We start from the raw sequence: 20280 nt of genomic DNA on the forward strand, positions 1-20280 counted from the left end.
GACAAAATAAATGTATGTCACCTAAGCAATACTCTTAGTAAAATATTTGGCTTGAATCGATAAAGCAGGGAAACAATCAGGTTTCAAGTCTGTGGGGACATTATACAACACAACTTGTTAGGACTCAAGAGTAGGAAGATTAAGAAAGCAACACCATGGGAAAGAGATCTTAAATTTGTAAGAGAAACTTAATGTAGATTGTGTAAGAGATAATATTGAATCAATGTCTGCCTTGTTGCAGTTCCCATCTCAAGTATCACGCCTGTAACTTTAATATCATTCAGGAGGGGACAAAAACACAGATCAAACATGGTACATTTAGACAGTTGTTACCAGAACAAGAACAGGAAGGCTGAGACAAGAATGGCTTATTTTACACAAGTACACATTATCTGTTCAAGTTTTTTCTTTTAAGAACCTATTACAGCAAATGGAAAAGAAATATATACCACATCACGCTCTTGAGCAAGTTCCCCCCAAAATAGTTTTTTCTGTCAGATATGCAGAATGATCATCCAGTGGGGTAGAGGAGGAAACTGGCACTAACACTGCTGTAACTAAGTAAAACTAGAATATGTTTCTGTAAGCTCATTTGAAAATCCTTTGTAAAGCTACTCCAGCAAAATGTTAATTAAAGCTAAGTGCTAAGCAAAGGGGAGGTCAATAAATTTGTACTAATTAAGCAACTGATGACATTAAATAAATTTCAGGTAATCCTATTTTGGAATGGAAAGGGAAACAAAAGATGTTTTGTAAATTCCTGGACAAAAAAGTAAAAAAAGATTAGCTTTTTAACAAAAACATGTTGTAGAAAGTTTACATACTGGTAAAGATGTTAAAAGAATATACAACATACAAAGAGGTTAGATGTCCTTTTCATTATAGGGGACTGAGCGACTGAACTGAACTGATAGAGCTTAGATACATCTATAGCTAATGAGACAGGAAAAATGGATCAAAACATTAAAATATTGGTAATGGTTATCTCTGAGTGCTGATGCTGTTAGGTAAATATTTTCTCTCTCTGCATGTTTCCAAGTTTTAATAAGTATTTCATAATAATAAAACAGGACTGTTCCTGTAAAAGACCTCAACAAACCTCAATGACAAAAAAAAAAAAAAAAAATCACATAGATCAATGTCCCCAAATTCTTCAAAAGATGATTAATCATTAAACTTCTTGAATTGCCACTGAAGTCAAGGAACTCACAACCTGGAAAAGATAATTCTAAAACCTAACAGGCTCTGAACTACATTCTAGATGCTACCCAGATGTTATCACGTCTGCCATCTTTAGCACTGTCAATATCTGTAGAATTCACTGTTAAGTGCAAGGCTCTGCATTTCATATACTCTTCTATCTAATTCATAGTCCTTGGTTCCAACCTGAAGAAAATTTCAAACTTTGATTTTGTTCTGTGAAGTATTAACAATCTCTCCCAATTCTCCAGATTTTTTCAACATACTATAAGCGGGTTCATCTGTCATTTTAAAGTTTAGTAAGATTAAGTCTTTGATTGTGTGCAAGTCAAAGTTGCTCAGTCCTGTCCAACTCTGTGACCCCATCAGGCTCCTCTGTCCATGAAATTCTCTAGGCCAGTATACTGGAGTGAGTAGCTGTTTCCTCTCGAGGGGATCTCCCAACCCAGGCCTCCCGCACTGCAGGCGGATTTTTTACCATCTGAGCCACCAGGGAAACCCAAGAATACTGGAGTGGGTGGGTAGCTTATCCCTTCTCCAGGGGATCTTCCCGACCCAGGAACTGAACTGTGGTCTCCTGCATTGCAGGCAGATTCTTTACCAGCTGAGCTACTGTGTGGATCACAACCAACTGGAAAATTCTTAGAGATGGGAATACCAGATCACCTGACCTGTCTCCTGAGAAAGCTGTATGTAGGTCAAAAAGCAGCAGTTAGAAGTGGGCATGAACAACAAACTGATTCAAAATTGGGAAAGGAGTATGTCAAGGCTGTATGCTATCACCCTGCTTATTTAACTTCCATGAAGAGTACATTATAAGAAATGCTGAACATCACAAGCTGGAATCAAGATTGCCAGGAGAATTATCAACAACTTCAGATATGCAGATATACTACCCTAGTGGCAGAAAGTGAAGAGGAACTACAGTCTCTTGATGAGAGTGAAAGAAGAAAGTGAAAAAGCTGGCTTAAAACTCAACATTCAAAAAGCAAAGATCATGGCATCTGGTCCCATCACTTCAAGGCGAACAGAAGAGAAAAAAGTGGGAACAGTGACAGATTTTACTTTCTTGAGCTCCAAAATCACTGTGGATGGTAACTGCAGCCACAAAATTAAAAAGACGCTTGCTCCTTGGAAGAAAGGCTATGACAAACCTAGACAGCATATTAAAAAGCAGAGACATCACTTTGCCGACAAAGGTCCATATAATCAAAGCTATGGTTTTTTCAGTAGTCATGTATGGATGTGACAGCTGGACCATAAAGGCAGCTGAGCGCTGAAAAACTGATGCTTCTGAACTGTGGTGTTGGAGAAGACTCTTGAGAGTCCCTTGGAGTGCAAGGGGATCAAACCAGTCAATCCTAAAGGAAATCAACCCTGAATATTTATTGGAAGGACTGATGCTGAAGATCCACTACTCTGGCTACCTGATAATGAGATGACTCACTGGAAAAGACTGTAATGGTGGAAAGATTAAGGCCAGGAGAACAGGTAACAGAGGATGAGATGGCTGGATGGCATCCCCTACTCAATGGACATGAGTTTGAGCAAACTGGGAGAGAGTGAAGGACAGGGAGGCCTGGTATGCTGTGGTCCATGGGGTTGCAACTTAGCGACTGAACAATGAAGATTAACACAATTTTCTTTCAAAAGTTTTTTTTATGCTGTATTTTAGTTTTGAAATGATAATTAATAAGATCTAAACTGAAAAACCTTTCTGCGAAATGTTCTGTATACTGAAAAGCTCTAACCAGGTTTACTTCTAAGACCCAAGTTAATAACTATGAAAGCTTAGACTAGCCTATTTCAAAAAATATTTCAACTGAAAACATATATACAAAGATATCTATCCCCACAGTGATGCCATGCCCAACGTGACTGAACTACATTTAAAGTAGTAACTAACTTTGACATGAGAACTTTCTGAATAGAAAATACCAAAAAAAGAGACATCCCCATACTAAAATATACCCTAATTAAAAAGCAAAAAACTGATGAATGTGTGCAATACGTATCTGTCCACAACAATTTAAGTTACTACTGTATATTAAAAAAATTAAGACATTCCAATTTCAAACTTAACCACATAAGTGGTGTGGACTTCCCTCTGGAAAGCCAATCCCTTCAAATACCAGATTCTTCAATCATAAAATGAGTTATCATTGAAAGCACTTTTCTCATAGGATAGGTATGAGGTGTAAGTGAAGATACAGAAAACACTGAACATGGTGCCTGGCACACAGCAAGTGTAGCCACTGCAGCTGCTCTTACTACTACATCATTTTCTATTATTGGTACATACCAATAAAAAGTGGGACACAGACACAAGGACACAAAAGGTGATTAAAAGCTAAACCAAACACTATACCTACCAAACCAGTAGAAATATTTTAAACCGAAATTTTCACATTATTTCTGACAGTATGAACAGGTAACAGTATATTCAGAAGTGGACTATTTTATCAAAGCCTTAAAATTGTACGTGTTTTGTTAAAAAAAAAAAAAACCTCATGCATATTCTGTAACTCAATAATCTTACCTCTGAGAACTTATCTGAAGGAATCAAGGATGTGGACATATTACAGTGAAAAATTGGAAAATAAACACATAATATGAGACTAAATGAATTTCAGTACATCAGTCTAACTGGAAACAGGCAGCAACTTAAAAAAAAAATAACTTATTGGGAATTCTGTCAGTCCAGCGGTTAAGAATCCATACTTCCACTGGAGGGGGCACAAGCTCATCCCTGGCTGGGGAAATAAGACCCTGCAAGCTGCATGGCACAGCCGAAAATATATATAATAATAAAAAAATAACTTGATACCAAGAGATTTTCAAGACGTTAAGCATACACTATATATACATTATCTAGAAGACTACGCACTGAAGTGTTAAGACATCTCAAGATATGGTAAAATCATGAGGTTTTAGAATACTCTTTTCTCCCAATCTTTCTTTAATATTGTAACAGTTTCTTAACTTTTTTTGTTCTATAAAGATAGTTTCATGCTACCCTAGAATTTAATGATTATATGGCTTGGTGTAGTCATCAATGCTTTTCTATAAATTTCTTGACAGAAGTTAGAAAAGTTGAGTGCTTCCCTTCCTTAATGCAGTTCAGAACTATGTAAAATCAAGGAAATGGGCATCTTTAGGACAACCAAACTTTCACTAGATGTTGCATTCTGTAATTTGGTGTTTCTCATTCTATGTCTGTTGGCAGTCCTGACACACACAGATGTTGGGTATAATTCCCTGTGTACATGTGCTTAGTTGCCTTCAGTCATGTTCAATGCATGTGACAGAATGCAATGCAGCCTGCCAGGCTCCTCTGTCCAGGGGATTCTCCAGGCAAAAATACTAACAGGTTTTCCTATGCCCTCCTCCAGGGAATCTTCCTGACCCAAGGATCAAACTTTTACAGGGATTCCCTGGTGGCTCAGATGGTAAAGTGTCTGCCCGCAATGCGGGAGACCCAGGTTCAATTCCTGAGTTGGGAAGATCCCCTGGAGAAGGAAATGGCAATCCACTCCAGCACTTTTGCCTGAAAAATCCCATGGACGGAGGAACCTGATAGGCTAGTCTTACATCTAAGCTGTGCTGGCAGGCAGGTTCTTCACCAACAATGCCACCTATATTTACTAAACAGTAAATCCTTGCTTATCTATTTTATGTTTAGTAGTTTCTATCAGTTAATTCCATACTCCTCATGTGTCCTCCTCACCCATCATTAAATGTTGTCACCTCTATTCTATGAGTGTTACATCACACTTTAGGGGGAGGGGAAAAAATACAGCATTTAAAAACCCATCATATTCTTAACTAGAACAACTTCTATACAGGAAAACTCCCCATCAACAACTGTTTCCTCAGAATATTTTAAACCATTTGAAAAAAAGTTCCTGAATCTGTAAGCATTAGGAGTATGTAAGAGAATGCTTTTCATAGCAAAAGAATTACTTCAGTAAGGTCAATAAATCTTGACTGTTTTCAGCAAAACATTTGAAAAAAAGCAAACATAGCAATCTAGGTAAAAGAAATTCATTATTCTGTTTTGTTATGTCTCAAAAGCTGGGAAAAGGAAAAAATGGTCATAACTTAAGAGCCACCTTGACCTGCAAAGTTACATTTTTCAAATGTTTGAGCTATCATTTATTGCCAAGAAGTAATTACACATTGGTTACATTATATATGATTTCCCTAAGAGCTCAGATAATTCAATATACACACATTTCAGGATGGCATGTATATCTGATTACTAGCTTAAGTGGCTCAGACATTTATTCAGATTGCCTGATGGAAATTACTTGATTTTTAATTCTATTTGTAATTAGGAAGAGTCATTCAAAATTTGTACTTAAGAGTCATCTTTAATACTGCATTATCTCAAATTTACATAAAATGTGGCTACTTTATGACCCTCAACTATGCTCCCCAAAGAGCAAACACACTTGTCAGAAAGTCTATTAAAATTTCCAATTCCCAAGTAATAAAAAGGAGTGAAAGGGTAGGACATGGTATTCTGTATTTCTAAGAAGCTTCCAGATAATGATGATAATGATATGCTATTGCTGTGGATCATAGTCTGAATAGCAAGGGTCAACAATACGTACAAGTAAGACTTCATTTATTATCTTGTAGAAAGCTTCAATGTTATCAGTGAACTCAAACTGAACCTTTAGTAACAACAAATAAACTTTTAAAAGTCTCACCAGGAGACAAAATCAGGGAAAAAAATCAGGATTTTTCAGATTTTGCAAAGATAATACTATAGTTTTGCTATGTAACAGTGAGTGGGATCTAGGCAAGCATCCAGCTACCAGATATAATACATTAACATTTCTGCAATAATACATATGCATAGTCACTAAATATAACAAAGACTATAAATAATCTCATGTCAGTTGAAGTCAGGTTTTGTGATCAAACTGATGAAAAACTGTCACAGATTTCTGAATTGAGAACAAAAGATCTGATGGTACAACAAAATAATTTTTAATAAGGAAACCCAACTTAAAGTTACTACATCATTCTCCATCTCTCAGACCCAAGCAACTAACACACAATCCCAGAATTTAGTAGTAAAATGTGTATGTGTGCTCAGTTGCTTCAGTCGTGTCTGTGACCCTATCGACTATAGCCTGCCAGGGTGCTCTGTCCATGGCATTCTCCAAGCAAGAATACTGGAGTGGATTGCCATTGCTTCCTCCAGGGGACCTTCATAACACAGGGAATGAACCAGAGTTTCTTACGTCTCATGCATTGGCAGGCAGGTTCTTTACCACTAGCGCCACTTGGGAATCCCAAAATGTATATGAAGTACAGCGAATTCCATCTTTTGCTAGCCTGAAAACTCAATTTTATCACACATGAGGATAATCATTACCAAGCTTCTCACTCAAAATTTTACACTTATCTCTGATTAACAGAAGTTTCCAAATTCTAGGAAGGAATAAGCAAAACATAACACATAAGCAAAAAAAAAAGTCATCCAAGTTACCATTTCCATAGAAAAAACACAACTAGAGAATGCCTTATTCAGTCCTCAGAGTAGTACCTTAGGGTCTTCAAATATATTATGTGTTTTTGTGTGTTAAGAGTCCTTATCGTTCAAAGAAACACTGAAATAGCTATAGATGAAATAAACCAATTATTTATTTACTTTAAAATAACATGAAGGGAAGAGAATGGATGCAGGTATAGATAAAAACAAGATTACCCCCAATTTGCCAAAGCTGGACAAGTTCCTAGCAATTAACCTGGCAGCAGCCCTTTACTCAGAAAATGTATTAACTCTTTAAACATTCTTACATTTAAATTTCAGGACCAAACCCTGAAACATAATGAAAAAGACTCAAGAAATTAACAAAATTAGAAGTCAAATATTAGTGGTCACTTACATTAAGTAAACTATTTTTACCTTTTTCAGAGAGCAACCTAGATTGAAGCTTTTAAAACATGCATGCTCTTGAAGTTTACTGCTAGGGCTTAATTCTAAGCAAATAACTAAGGGTTATTCACAAAATCTTAGCTGTTAAGACTGTTCAATTGCTTTTAAAAGGAAAAACCTAAGAACTTAACAATAGAGTACTGGTTAAGCAAGAACATCGTTTAAGTATGCAATGTAATACTATGCAGTTATTAAAATCTTTAGGAGAGCTGTATCTAATAACATCTTATATTGATGTTACGTTCATGCTGGGAAAAAAAAAAAACGACTACTTAAATGTATGTGTCATATGTAGGGAGCCTTCCAGGTGGTTCGGTTGTAAATAATCTGCCTGCCAATGCAGGAGACTCAGGAGAGGCAGGTTCAATCCCTGGGTCAGGAAGAGTCCGTGGAGGAGGAAAGGGCAACCCACTCCAGTATTCTTGCCTGGGAAATCCCATAGACAGGAGTCATATGTAGGACATTACTTTTTCAAAAGCATACATACACCAAAAATAATAAGGAAAAGTCTGAAAGGACACATCAAAACTTTTATTCTGGATGGGTAAGTATGCCTTTTTAATGAGCCTCCACTGCATTTTCTAAATTTTATATGTGCATGCATTGCTTAATTTGGATTAAGGCTAAAATAAAGATGGGAGTAACTTCTTTTAAAAGAAGATTTATCTGATTAATCTTCCTTTTAAATTCTTAGTAAAACTACATCTTAACACAAACTATTAATTCCAACACAGGAAGCCAACAGACTTTCAAGGATTAACAAGGGAAATTTTTTCCTTGGAAAGCACACTTTACTACCTCAATTTTAGCTGTAAAGTTTCTTAAAGTTATCACAAAACTACTAAGGCAAAGACTATAACTCCTTAAGTTTAAAAATTTAAGGAGTTATAGCACACTATGGTTACACAATTTTCAGAATTCAGAATTTAGTAAGAGGACTAAGGGAGATTTTTCATTTAACATGTACTCAACTATTCCTAAATGTTATTCCAGACAAGTTAGAAAAGCCTAAGACTGGTTCAATGAATTTCCAGGGAGTTATATTAGTTGTGAAACCAACTCAAAAGCCATAGGTTAATCTAAACAATAAACAGGAAGAGTATTTCAGAAAGGTCAAACTGGAATCAGATTAGATAGGAAGAAAAACTCAGTGCCGTTTAATTTACTATATGTGTGCTCAGTCGTGTCCAACTCTTTGTGACTCCACAGATGAAGCCCACCAGGTTCCTCTATCCATGAAATTTTCCAGGCAAGAGTACTGGAGTGGACTGTCATTTCCTAGTCCAGGGGATCTCCCCAACCCAAGGATGGAACCTGTGTCTCCTGCATTTGCAGGCAGATTCTTGATCACCTAGGAAGCCCTTAGTCTACTGTAAGTGTCAGTTCCTTAGTCATGCCCAACTCTTTTCAACCCCATGGACTGCAGCCCACCAGACTCCTCTGTCCATGAGATTTTCCAGGCAAGGATACTGGAGTGGGTTGCCATTTCCTTCCCTATGGCTACTGCTTAAAAATAGCTATGTATTCCCAGTGGAGAATAAATCCTTAAAAAATGACAAAGTTCTTCCAAATTTTTATTAAAACTCCATCACCAGCAATACATCAGCCTACATCCTCAAGTGCTAATGGGACTCATTCCATCACAGGCAAACTTAATTTAAGGCTGCTTTTACAACCAAAAAAAGTTGCTTACTAAACTACCACAGAAGCCAGTTATGCTATTTATATTCAGACATAAAATCAAAGAGCTGAAGTCTATCGACAATAAGGAGTTTTACGTTTAATTAGAAGCAAAAAATACTATTGTGTTGCTCAATAATGGTCTTTGAACACACAAAGCAAGTTTCCTTCTAACCCTAAGTTCTTCCCGCTTGTCCAGAAGTAATCCATCAATGGTGTTTCACATTTATTTTCCCAGTTATTTCTCTGTTATCTTACACAGTAAAAAATAAACTTCTATAATATGTGAGCTGATGAAAAGTGCTAAAGAGCAATTAGAAGAGAAGGCTAAGTGAGAGAAAACACTGAGGTGGATGACTTGAAAATGAACTGAGGAATCCAACCTGTCTGGGGAAGAAAACCCACCACCCCCCAGCCCCCGCCCAAAAAGGCTTTTGAGGTAGGAACTGAGCGCAGTTCATTTACTATATTCAAATCTCAGTTAAGGAGGCCAGTGTGGCTGAAGCAGAGTAGTATACAGTTAACAAGAAGGAGGTGCGTAACAGATCATATAGTACATCTTGTAAATCACAATACAATTTTGACTTGAATGCTGAAATAGGCAGCTATTAAGTGAGTTTCAAACCAGAAACTCAGGTAATACATTTTTCAAAATTATTTTAATAGGATCAATCTAGCTACCACACACTGGGGTGGAGGTATAAAAGAAATATAAATCTACTGCAATAATGTGCCAAAGGCAAATGATGACTTGAAATTGGATCAAGTCACAGCAGAATGAGTGGTGAATCCTTGTTATAATTTAAAGGCAGAAATGACAGTGTTTTCCACAATGCCAAAGATGAGGTATGAGAGGAAAAAAAAAGTCAAGGATGGCTAACCAAAGTCTGGCCTGACATGAAAACGCCAGTTTCATTAACTGAAATGGGCAACTCTCTGCAGAAGAAACTGGTTTGCGAGAAGAGCAGGAGCCCAGCTTCGGACTTTTAAACTAATATATACTGAACACTCATGGAAGCCGTCAGCTGGGTAACTGGATAAAGACAATAAGAGAAGTCCAGGCTGGTGATATATGCTTGGGCATCACCAGCTTATAGATGGGAGAAGACAATGGCACCCCATTCCAGTACTCTTGCCTGGAGAATCCCATGGACAGAGGAGCCTGGGGGCTACAGTCCATGGGGTTGCTAAGAGTCGGACACAACTGAGCGACTTGACTTTCACTTTCACACATTGGAGAAGGAAATGGCAACCCACTCCAGTGTTCTTGCCTGGAGAATCCCAGGGACGGGGGAGCCTGGTGGGCTGCCGTCTATGGGGTTGCCGTGACTTAGCAGCAGCTTATAGACAGTGTAGAAAATCATGTGACCAAATGAAATGACTCAGGGAAGTGTGAGTAGAAAAGTGAAGTGGAAGAACTGAACCACAGAGCCAAGTGGGAGAAGGAATAGCCAGAAAGAGAATAAAACCTGGAAGCTAAGTAAAAATATTTTTACAAAGTGGCAGCTCAACTGGTTAAATCATACCAAAAAGAATGATAAGGATTGAAAGGACCACTAGATTTAGCAAATCCCTCTGGGTTACACATTTTTTTAAACCATAAATAATATGATTACTTTTTTCTCCCAACTGAAACTCACTTTTAAATGTTTATTGTTTATTTCCCTAAAGAATGTTGCTACAACCAGAGAGTCTTCAGAATTATACTACAAACCTGTATCTACCCAAATAATTACCTTGGATACTTCATGCTATTTAAACTGTTGTAAACTGAACAAAATAGTTTAACAATGACATTTTGCTTAAAACTTGCTAAAAACAGAAGTCCAGGGCAGTTTTTTGTTTTAGGCATTTTAATCAAATTAAAGATGTTTTTCTAGAATACTTCACATGTCAAGTACAGTCAGTCTAGTATGATTAAGACTTGATATCTATAGTTTTAACTGCTTGGGTTGAATCCATACCTCACTTGACATTTATTAGGTATGTCTAACTTTGGGCAAATTATGCAAATCTGTGCTCGAATAGTCTCATCTCCAAAATGTTAAAGACAGTAATATTTACATAAGGTTACGATGATTAAGTTAACACAGGAACTTTAACAGTAATGGACAAATGCTAAGTTTCCCGTTTACCACTTTCAAGTAACTGAAGTTTTTGTACTGCATTTTTCCTTTCAAATAGGAAAGCTATTATGTCAGGTCTGACTCAACACGGGTGTTAGAGAAATAACTAACTTTCTAAAGCCTAACTAAATATCCTCTTCAAATTCTTGTTCAATACACACAAAGAAATCTCATTTGAAAAACCAGGCCGAGTGCCCTCAGGCTTAGGATTACTACCTTCTTCAAGAGATGAATAGATAGTGGCCTATTTTAACAAGTCTTCTAACCTAGTCTTTAGTCCTACTTACACTTAGCCTTCATTACTAACATTCCCCACACAACTGCCAAAAAGAAATTTCAAGAAAGTAACCAGATCTCTCCAATCTCCAAAGTCCTCAAACAAATTCCTATTGTGTCTGAAGTAATCTAGATATTAAACATGGGCCCATATACTATGCTTGGTTCTCGCCTACCTTTTCAAATTCATGTCTTTTCTCTGTATTCCTGGTGACTATTTCATAGTAGGATTTCTTGCACTGAGGCCAACTCCCTCCCACCCAACCCACCCTCACCCATCTGGGCGTTCTAAGATAATCCAACTTCTGACCTCAATTTCAACATAAGCCAGCTCCTAAGGTCTCTTTGCTGGCAGCACCCTTTTACTGCCATATCTGTATCTGGCTCCCGTAACTATCATCTCTTTTCCTTCGTGGGTCTAGACTGTGAAAGTGCTATTCTTCTCTCTCTCCTCTCAATGGTCTATAATACTCAAGAGGGCAGGAGACAGTATGTTTTGTTCACCTGTATATGCTCAAGCCTAATGGTGATTTTCAGATAAGCACTCAAATGTTTAATAAACATTTCTATCACTCTTCATATCACAGCCACCACCAAATCCTAAATTTACTGGTTCCTAATCCCAGTACCATTGCTTTTGGCAGTGATATTTGCCCAGTGAACTGGCCAGTAAAGCCAGTTCATTATTCTTCCCTCTATTCCAGTTTCTTACTTATCACCTACTCCAATCTCATTCTCCTCTACGGCCATTTCCTCACAGCTATTACAATGACACTTCTAAAAATGAAAATCTGGTATCATTCCTCAGTTCAGAATCTTTTAATAGTCGTCAGTTTCTGGATAAAGTACAAATTCCTTGGCGTGGTATTAAAATTTTTATAATCTGGCCTTAACTCTCTAAAAGCCTTTCCTGACCTCTTAAGAGTCAATGAGGTGCCCATCTATTGCACAGTTCTATAGGCCTACCTTTAACCACAGTGACATTATATCATCCATCCGTCTCTCTCACAAGGCTATGAGTCCCTGAAGAACCATTATACCTTTTTGCACTCCGCAAACCAGAAGAACATGACCCATAAAATAATGGATTTGTAAAAGGATATCAATAAAACCTGGACCTGAAAGAAAATTTTCCATTCCTCTTCCAGGTAACCTCACATTTCCTCCCATTTTGTTTTCCTTTGAGGCTGCCTTCAGTTTTCACTTTAACTAGATTTTACTTTCAATAGGAGTAAGGGGAGGGGTCAAGTATGTGATTTACTCCAGTACACACAGCTAAGTATACCTTTAAAAGCCACTCTACTTCTCCCCTGGCCTTACCCCAGCTCAATATTAAAGCAACTCTCAAGTAGCAACTCTCAAGTAGCAACTCTCAAGTGAATTATCAAAATGTTTCACCGTTGTCAGTAAAATATTACTGTGTGTTAGTCACTCAGTTGTATCCTACTCTCTGCGATTTCTACAGGTTGCTGTTATTTTTAACACTTTGACTATCCACATCCTTATTAATCTCTGCATTTTTCTTGTGAATATTCAGTCTCATTAACCTTTGGAACACAGTCGATTCCCTAATATGTAGCTGGGCCACAAGTAATCACTGAAAAAGAGGTCAATCCTTGATCTTTCCTGGTTTGGATACAGAGATTATACAGATTTTCCTGCTTTCTGAGGTTAAAAAGTCTATTTATCCTTTTCTTTTAAAAAAACCTTCCAGTCAGATAGCATTTCAATATCAAAGCATGTTTCTTGTGGGTTGATTCACGCTAAATTTTAATGATAAAAAAGCCTAAACAGAATACAATTGTCACAATCTAAAGATTACTCTAAATGACAGAAAATGTTTACTAATTTGCAATAATCTAAGAAAAAATGAACACCTAACATTTTTGTCTTGCTGATCATTAAAACATGTCATTTTCATTCTAAAATATATGTAAACTTCAGCTGCTCTTTGCTTTATGAAAAACCCTCAGCACCCCAAGTTTGACACTCATAATTCCATTAGTTTACAAAACCCTGAAGGGTCCTTCCTTAGGAAGCATCTTTTGAGATACACACACAAAAGCCTAACCTAAACATTTCCAGAAGCTATCACCTGCACCACATCAACTTAAACAGGTGTTATTTCCTAGTCTTTCCAATGAAACCAAGTGGACCTCACACCTCTTACCATCACCCAGGAAGGGTGTGCATCTGTTCCGAAGGCCCCCCTGGCTCCAGGTCATCCTGGCTGCTGCTGCTCCAGGCTGGGCATCCATGTGGCTGCAGCTTGTGGTTTGTGATGATGGGTAGTGTATAGGAAAAGCAGGATGGGATTTCAAGGGAAACAGGAGGGGGATGGCTTTCTGAGAAAATGCCATCATCATCATAGGTGTTAAGTAATACCACACACATTTTATTGCAGCACAGTTTAAAAATTTAACAAATGAAAGATTAAAAATAAAAAAAAAAAACAAAAATAAAAAAATAAAAAATACAGACGTCCAGAGATGCTCTAAAACAGTTAAGTTAAAGATCAGGAAAAATAAGGTCACAGACTTAACAGCCAGTAAAATTCTTTCGAGCGTGGGGAAGGGGATAAGGGCAAGGGGGGAGGGTTGGGAGAGAAAAGGTTTATGTGATCAATCCACTTAAAAATGCTAATGCCTTCACTTTCTCTCCCAAGATGTAAAACTCCAAAGTCAATCAGGAGGCCGGAGAAATTCTTAATGAACATTCAGAAAAACTCGATTTTAATCCGGTTAAAAATCATCAGTGTCATTATCATCATCATCATCACCATCATTAAGTATAATAAATAATAGTAACTAGTAACAACAATAAAAAGGAAATCAGCGGAAAGTCAGGAAAAATGTAAAAAAAAAATTGGAATAACTTACTGTAGCTGAAGATCAAAAAAATCTCACTGTAAAAAAACAAAAATAAAAATAGCCCAGATTAGAAAAACGGGAGGTGCAAAAATGTCAAGTCAGTAAAGTTCATTTCTTTTCTCTTTCCAAAAGCAGTTTCCACAAAAACCGCAAGGGTAAAGTTCTCAGTAGCAGACAAGCAAAGCCCTTTCCACATCATCAATCAATCTTAAAAATACACGAGGAAGTAGAGAGGTCAGTTTATGAGAGGCTAAAAGGCTCCTCCTCCTCTAACCCAATTGCTGCAGAAAAAATAGAAATAGAAATTTAAAAATTACATTTTAAATCCAAGTCCCGTTTTTGGAAACAATTGAAAAAAAAAAACCACCTGTAAATTTGCCGTAGTGCACACCAAGTTGCATCATTATGTTTAAAATGTCTTTATAAAATCAATTTTGGAATGGGAATGTGTGTGTTCTGGAAGGGTGGGGAAGGGAGGTTAAAAATCAAAGCTGAGCTCCAGTGAGTAGGGATGGGGTTCGCCTTGCTGCCCTGTGAAAGGAGAAGGGACAGATTGAGTCAGAGTTCCTCAGAAATGTTGTGCCCTAAACCCCCAAGACAGAAATATCTGTCCATTTCATGTAACATTCTGGTAAAACATAACATCCCACTGGATGGAGAGAGCCTGTATAGAATTATCACCTCTACCAGTGACTGGCTTCACAATTCTTCAATGTCAGTAGGTGACTATTTTAATTACATATGCACCTGTATTCCCTTAAGGGTCTCAAAAAAATATCCACATTCAAACACTCCTCTTGATAATCAGTTTGGCCAAAGAAAATTTAGAAAAACCAGGTAAACAGAGATGAAGTGAGCAAATGTCAAACATCAGAAAGCAGATTTGTGTTTTAAATTTTAGGCCCAGGTAGCTCTTCCTATCATACAAACTGAAGGGGAAGGGTCTACTCTGAAGATACATACTAAAGATGACATGTAGTCTCAAAACCAATGAATGGTCAATCTATAAGACCTGACAGAATCTGTCAGGGAAACAGTTTAAATAAAGAGCACATTAATCCACTCAGTAACAGAATGAAAAGTCAGATGAAGGAAAAAAGATTATTATGGCTACTGACTATACAATGTTAAAAAAAAAACAACAGGCAAAAAGGTGTTTGTTTCTTTGTGGTCCCACTGTTGACAAATAGTACATACTGCTAATTCCAAAATAGGAATTCTAAGAATCTGATACATACCACCACAACAGACTGGCTAAGATTTGCAATTAGATTGTAGGTCTTTGAGCAATAAGAATGACTGTACTTGCATTTTAATATTCAGCCATGAGATTTTATTCTCCTTTCCAAATGTCAGTGAACTAAAAAAATTTAAGCTGAGCTTTAAAAAGTGTTTCTTAAGTCAATTACAAATTAATGACTAAAGCAATGGAAAAGGTACTAGTAAATCTATTTTTGAGAAGCAGCAGACCAAATAAGCTACTTTTATGCTTAGACTGTGTTAAATTTTAACTGATGTGTTAAATGTTACAAATGCACAAACTATTAAAAAAAGTTACAGAAAATGTACAATTATTTGAATATACATTCAAATATACATTTTGAATGTGTAAGTGTAAGGGATGTTCAGTTATGGTGAGACATTCAGTTTTCTTCTTTGGAATCACAGCCGAACTTGGTACTCAATAATGTCAAGATGTTAAATAACTGGTTCATCTACAAACAAATCCTCAGCAAACATGTTATAAGCTTAAAAAGTAATGTAAAACATTTACATCTTTCAAATTTAAGAACTTAAGATGTCTCCCAAGATACTATGCTTAATTGATGAGCTACCCCTCACAAAAATGATTAACCAAATTGAACACCTAATTGTAACTTTTGCAATTAATAGTACACCTGTAGTTTATACTTTGTCAAACCTCTAGGAGATTTGCACACCTTCTTCTAAAGGGGTATTCTCAAAGTGAGGGCTGCCAACCAAGATAGCGTGGCACATATTAGAAATGCACATTAACAGGGTCTACCCCAGACTGACTTTATTAGAAAGTGGTGATGGAGAGCCCAGCAATCTGTTTTAACCAGCCCTCTTGCTGGTCCTAATGTCTGCTCATGTTTAAGATCCACTGTGTAGAGTTTAATAAGGAATCTCTATCCCCTAATTAGGATTGAAACATAGTAACTCGAAGATTATAACCTACCACACTAAATACTATACCATAAAGCCCTACAGAAATCCATTTTCCCTTTATAAACCTCAGATTTCCAATCTCTAAGAGAACACATGCAGCTATGCTACATCTTAAAGTTCTGATTTTCACCATAGTCAACTATCTAGTAAATCTATTCTGTACAAAATTTTAAGCCTCCCTGGTCCCAATGAGAATGAATGAGTATATATTAAGTATGAGCAAATAATGTTCCCCAAAGACAACTAATTAAATGATCTGAAGACTGAAATACTAACAGACAGTTAACAGTAATTACTAATATACAAAAACTGCTGTCAACAATAAAACTATTTCTGTACACTATTTAGCCTTCTGGCAAAAAATCACTTGAATTACAGAAAATAGACATTAAGAGGTAAGAAGTCTGCTAAGTCGCTTCAGTCGTGTCCGACTCTGTGTGACCCCATAGACGGCAGCCCACCAGGCTCCCCCGTCCCTGGGATTCTCCAGGCAAGAACACTGGAGTGGGTTGCCATTTCCTTCTCCAATGGATGAAAGTGAAAAGTGAAAGTGAAATCGCTCAGTCGTGTCCGACTCTTCTGTGACCCCATGGACTGCAGCCTACCAGGCTCCTTTGTCCATGGGATTTTCCAGGCAAGAGTACTGGGGTGCCATCGCCTTCTCCGTGAGGAGAGAGACTGTACCTTTTTTCCTGTTTCCCTAGTTCGCAATAACATCATCATTCTGGTGGGGAAAGCAGACCAGTTTTGGCAGCCCTGGTGGGAAAGGTGGATCTTGCATTTACCTAGGTTGGGGGCGGGAGGACCCTCTCTGGAGGGAATGCTAAAGGGGTATACATGAGTAAGACAGGAGGCTCTAGGTTCACACCCCCCCGTGACAACAGGGCAGGCTGGGCCGGAGGCCTTGCCCTTGAGTTTCTGAAGCCCTAGGGCTCTTGTTAAGACCCCTTATAAATATAAAACTGAATTTCAGAAAGTTTAACTGATTTAATAAGCAGCAGGAGGGGAAAAATCCAGTTCTCTTAACTCCCTAGACCAAGGTTCTTTCAACTATCACACTTCCCACTTGACATCTCACACATCCACCAGTTAATATAATCTTTAAGATTAGAAAAACTAGCTGTTTTGGAGCTTATTCCGTGTTTCTAACAGCAATTCCATCCAAAACAAGGTCACACAACTAGGCAAAACCCTCTAGAGACCTAATCAGGAATAATGTGTGTTTATATCCTCTACTAAAGAAAACAGCAAGAGTCATGAGCATGGGAAACAGAGTCCTCCAGCTTAAGCCATCCTTCTTAAATCCCTCTTCTCCTGCCAACATGAAAATGTTACTAATGCCTATCTATTTGAAATCAAATCTACTGTTATTTCAGATATTAATTTTGTGGCCAAATCATTCCGGATGAGTGATATTAAACTGTTACCTTGGTATATGCTGATCCTAAGGAACCCATTTCTAACACCTCAAGGCAAGAAAAGTGCACTTCAAATAATTTTATTTCCATCTAAGAATTTAACCATTCTTAAATACTGATTTCCTACATTTCTCTTTATTTGCCAACAATATTAGGTGTATGATTTCCTAAATTAACCAATCATTGCCCTTTTAAAGTCCATGTGACAATCTAAATGCTTAAGCTTTTTTTTTTTTTTTTTTAAGGCAAAGCTTTTGATTCTATTACAAAATCTATATGCTAAGGGATCGATACATAGCTACCTAGAGTAACAGTTTTAGCTTCTGTTCCTAAGGGACAAATTTACCCAGTATGGGCTTAAACTATACTTAACATTACTTTTTGTGAATGTTTAACACATTATGAAAAACAAAATCACCTAAATCTTACACAAAGATTAAAAAAAAGCGATATCTTGGATAAGTGAATGTGATACTTTGAAACTTATGTAATTTTTACAAACTTGGCAAAAATTGTTTAGTAGTTTTCAGGGCTTAGTAAATAGTAACCACCATAATACCTGCTTAACAAAAAGCATATAGTTATGCATTTTTGCCAACTTTGGGATGGTCCGGAAAATTAATGCCAGAATATCCCGAAAATCAAACTTCACAAAATCTTAGGACGTCACATTAATAAACGCAATACTCATAATCTTTTCCCCAAGAGCAGTTTGGGTATTTCCAGTTACCGCTAGTCCTTGCTGTAATTACTTTTAATATCTACTATTCCAACGGGGAGGTAAAGCCACTTGACTTAACCTGGCGACCAAATTCCTTACTAGTTCGGCTGATTAATATGACCCAGGCAATCAACACTCATGCCTCGGTTTCTGTCTAAGAAAGATAGTATACCTACCTCAAGCAAGTTCCACTAACTTATATATTTCAAGTGATTTGTAACCTGCAGATAAAAATCCAGCTTTAATTATTACTGTTAATATGTAAATCAGATTACAATTTTTTAAATAAAATTGAAAATATTTCGAGGTCCATCATTTGTTCAGAGAGGCGTAAACTAATCAGTAAAATATTAAACCTATTGTTTTCATATTTATACCCTGCGGTACGCTCCAGAATTTGGAGGCTTGCGGTACAAAAAATTTTTGCTTGATAACCCTTCCCCATCCCCCACTTAATTTTAAAATTTAACAGGAAGCATCGGCACTACATTAACTTGAACTTCATTCATGAGCATCTTTGATCATCCCTTTCACAATCTGAGTCCTCATGGTCACAGAAAATGAAAGGACAGCCGTTAACACAAGAGAGCGAAAAAGAAAAACAGCATTTTCCCTGCCGATTGTGGCCTAGAGGACACTGGGTTAAAAATCTACGCAAGGGCTGAGGCCTAGAAAACTCTCCGCGTAAGATCTAATCCCCCAAACCGGAGAATAAATGGGGGCCTGCTTACTCTACCGAGGGGAGGGTTCCCTCGTCCTCTCTCCCACTCCACCTCGCGCTCCCCAAAGAACCCAGCGCTTCCTCTGCTTCCGCTCCCTCCACTTACCAGGAGGGGGAAGGGAGAAGAGATTCGATTCTGAATCTCCTACCCCTGGGTTCTACGTGAAGAAGCCGATTGCTGCTCGAGGTCGGCAACGCGGTCGCAATCGCTCAGTCTTCGCCTCTTCACAAAATGGCCCCCGAGTCTCCTCTGCCGCCGAGGCGAAGGTCTAGGCCCGCCCCTCTCCTGAGAATCCTCCTATTGGCTACGAGTTTTCTCGCTCCCGCTTCTCATTAGACAGTTCTACCGCTCTTCACAATTATATCCAATCACAATCAGTAGTGAATTAGACTAATCTAGAGAATTTCCACATGCGTGGGAGAAACTAGTTTGTAACTGGTTATATTTCCTGTCATTTATCTTCTGAGACATGCTTATTGGCCACTGTACCCTGACGAAGCTCTGGGTGGAAACTTGCCTTTGTAAGGCTCACCGCTTCACATCCGGGTATCTGAGATGTCTGATTGGCGGTCCCAGTATCCCATCCCTGCTCTTCAGAGCGCTTAGAAGGAGGCCCACCCGGATCTCGGAATTCCCGCGGCGCGGGGGGCGGGCGGGTAAAGATTGCCGGGTCTTGTTTGGTAGACTTCTGAAAGGTCTGCCCTAGCTCCCGGCCTAGGTAAAAGGAAAAGCTGCAGCCCGCGGGGTGGACAAAAAAATTGTTTTTTCTTTGACTGGGGAGGGAGCACTAAAAGCTAGAATACAAACCAGCCCTGCAGTTTTTCCAACCCTAGAGCTCCTTTCTGGACATTTCTCAGCTTGTCAAGCCCTTCAAACAACCCATATCTCACGCAAAACAACTGACTCACCTCGCCACTGCGAAAGGTAAATAAAGTCTAAAATACTGGCCTGGGATACTACAGCATTCGTCCTCTGGCCCCAAGTCATCTCACTTTTTTTTCCCCCAAAGTGGTGAGGCTGAGGGAGTTTGTTTTATTTATTTTTTAAATATAAATTTATTTATTTTAATTGGAGGTTAATTACTTTACAATATTGTATTGGTTTCGCCATACATCAACATGAAT

The 20280-nt window shown here is 37.9% G+C and overlaps 1 protein-coding gene across 33 annotated transcripts in view; it reads right to left on the bottom strand.

The window, feature by feature from the left end:
• The window catches only part of HNRNPC (heterogeneous nuclear ribonucleoprotein C), a 45902-nt gene extending 26465 nt beyond the window's left edge, over positions 1–19437 (bottom strand). For 4 of the 33 annotated variants that reach the window (XM_040227144.1, XM_040227175.1, XM_040227165.1 and 1 more), the window contains exons 1-4: positions 19262–19422; positions 18611–18655; positions 14473–14636; positions 14115–14140 (exon numbers count right to left, since the gene is read on the bottom strand). The gene's annotated coding sequence lies outside the window, so the exon portion shown is untranslated. Of the gene's footprint in view, positions 1–13398; positions 14637–18610; positions 18656–19261 lie in introns of all 33 variants that reach the window. The other 29 variants (XM_040227142.1, XM_040227172.1, XM_040227163.1 and 26 more) reach the window with 20 other exon arrangements.
• Positions 19438–20280: the final 843 nt, after the last annotated feature.

This window comes from Oryx dammah, unplaced genomic scaffold, assembly GCF_014754425.2.
Source record: "Oryx dammah isolate SB20612 unplaced genomic scaffold, SCBI_Odam_1.1 HiC_scaffold_26, whole genome shotgun sequence".
NCBI lineage: Eukaryota > Metazoa > Chordata > Mammalia > Artiodactyla > Bovidae > Oryx > Oryx dammah.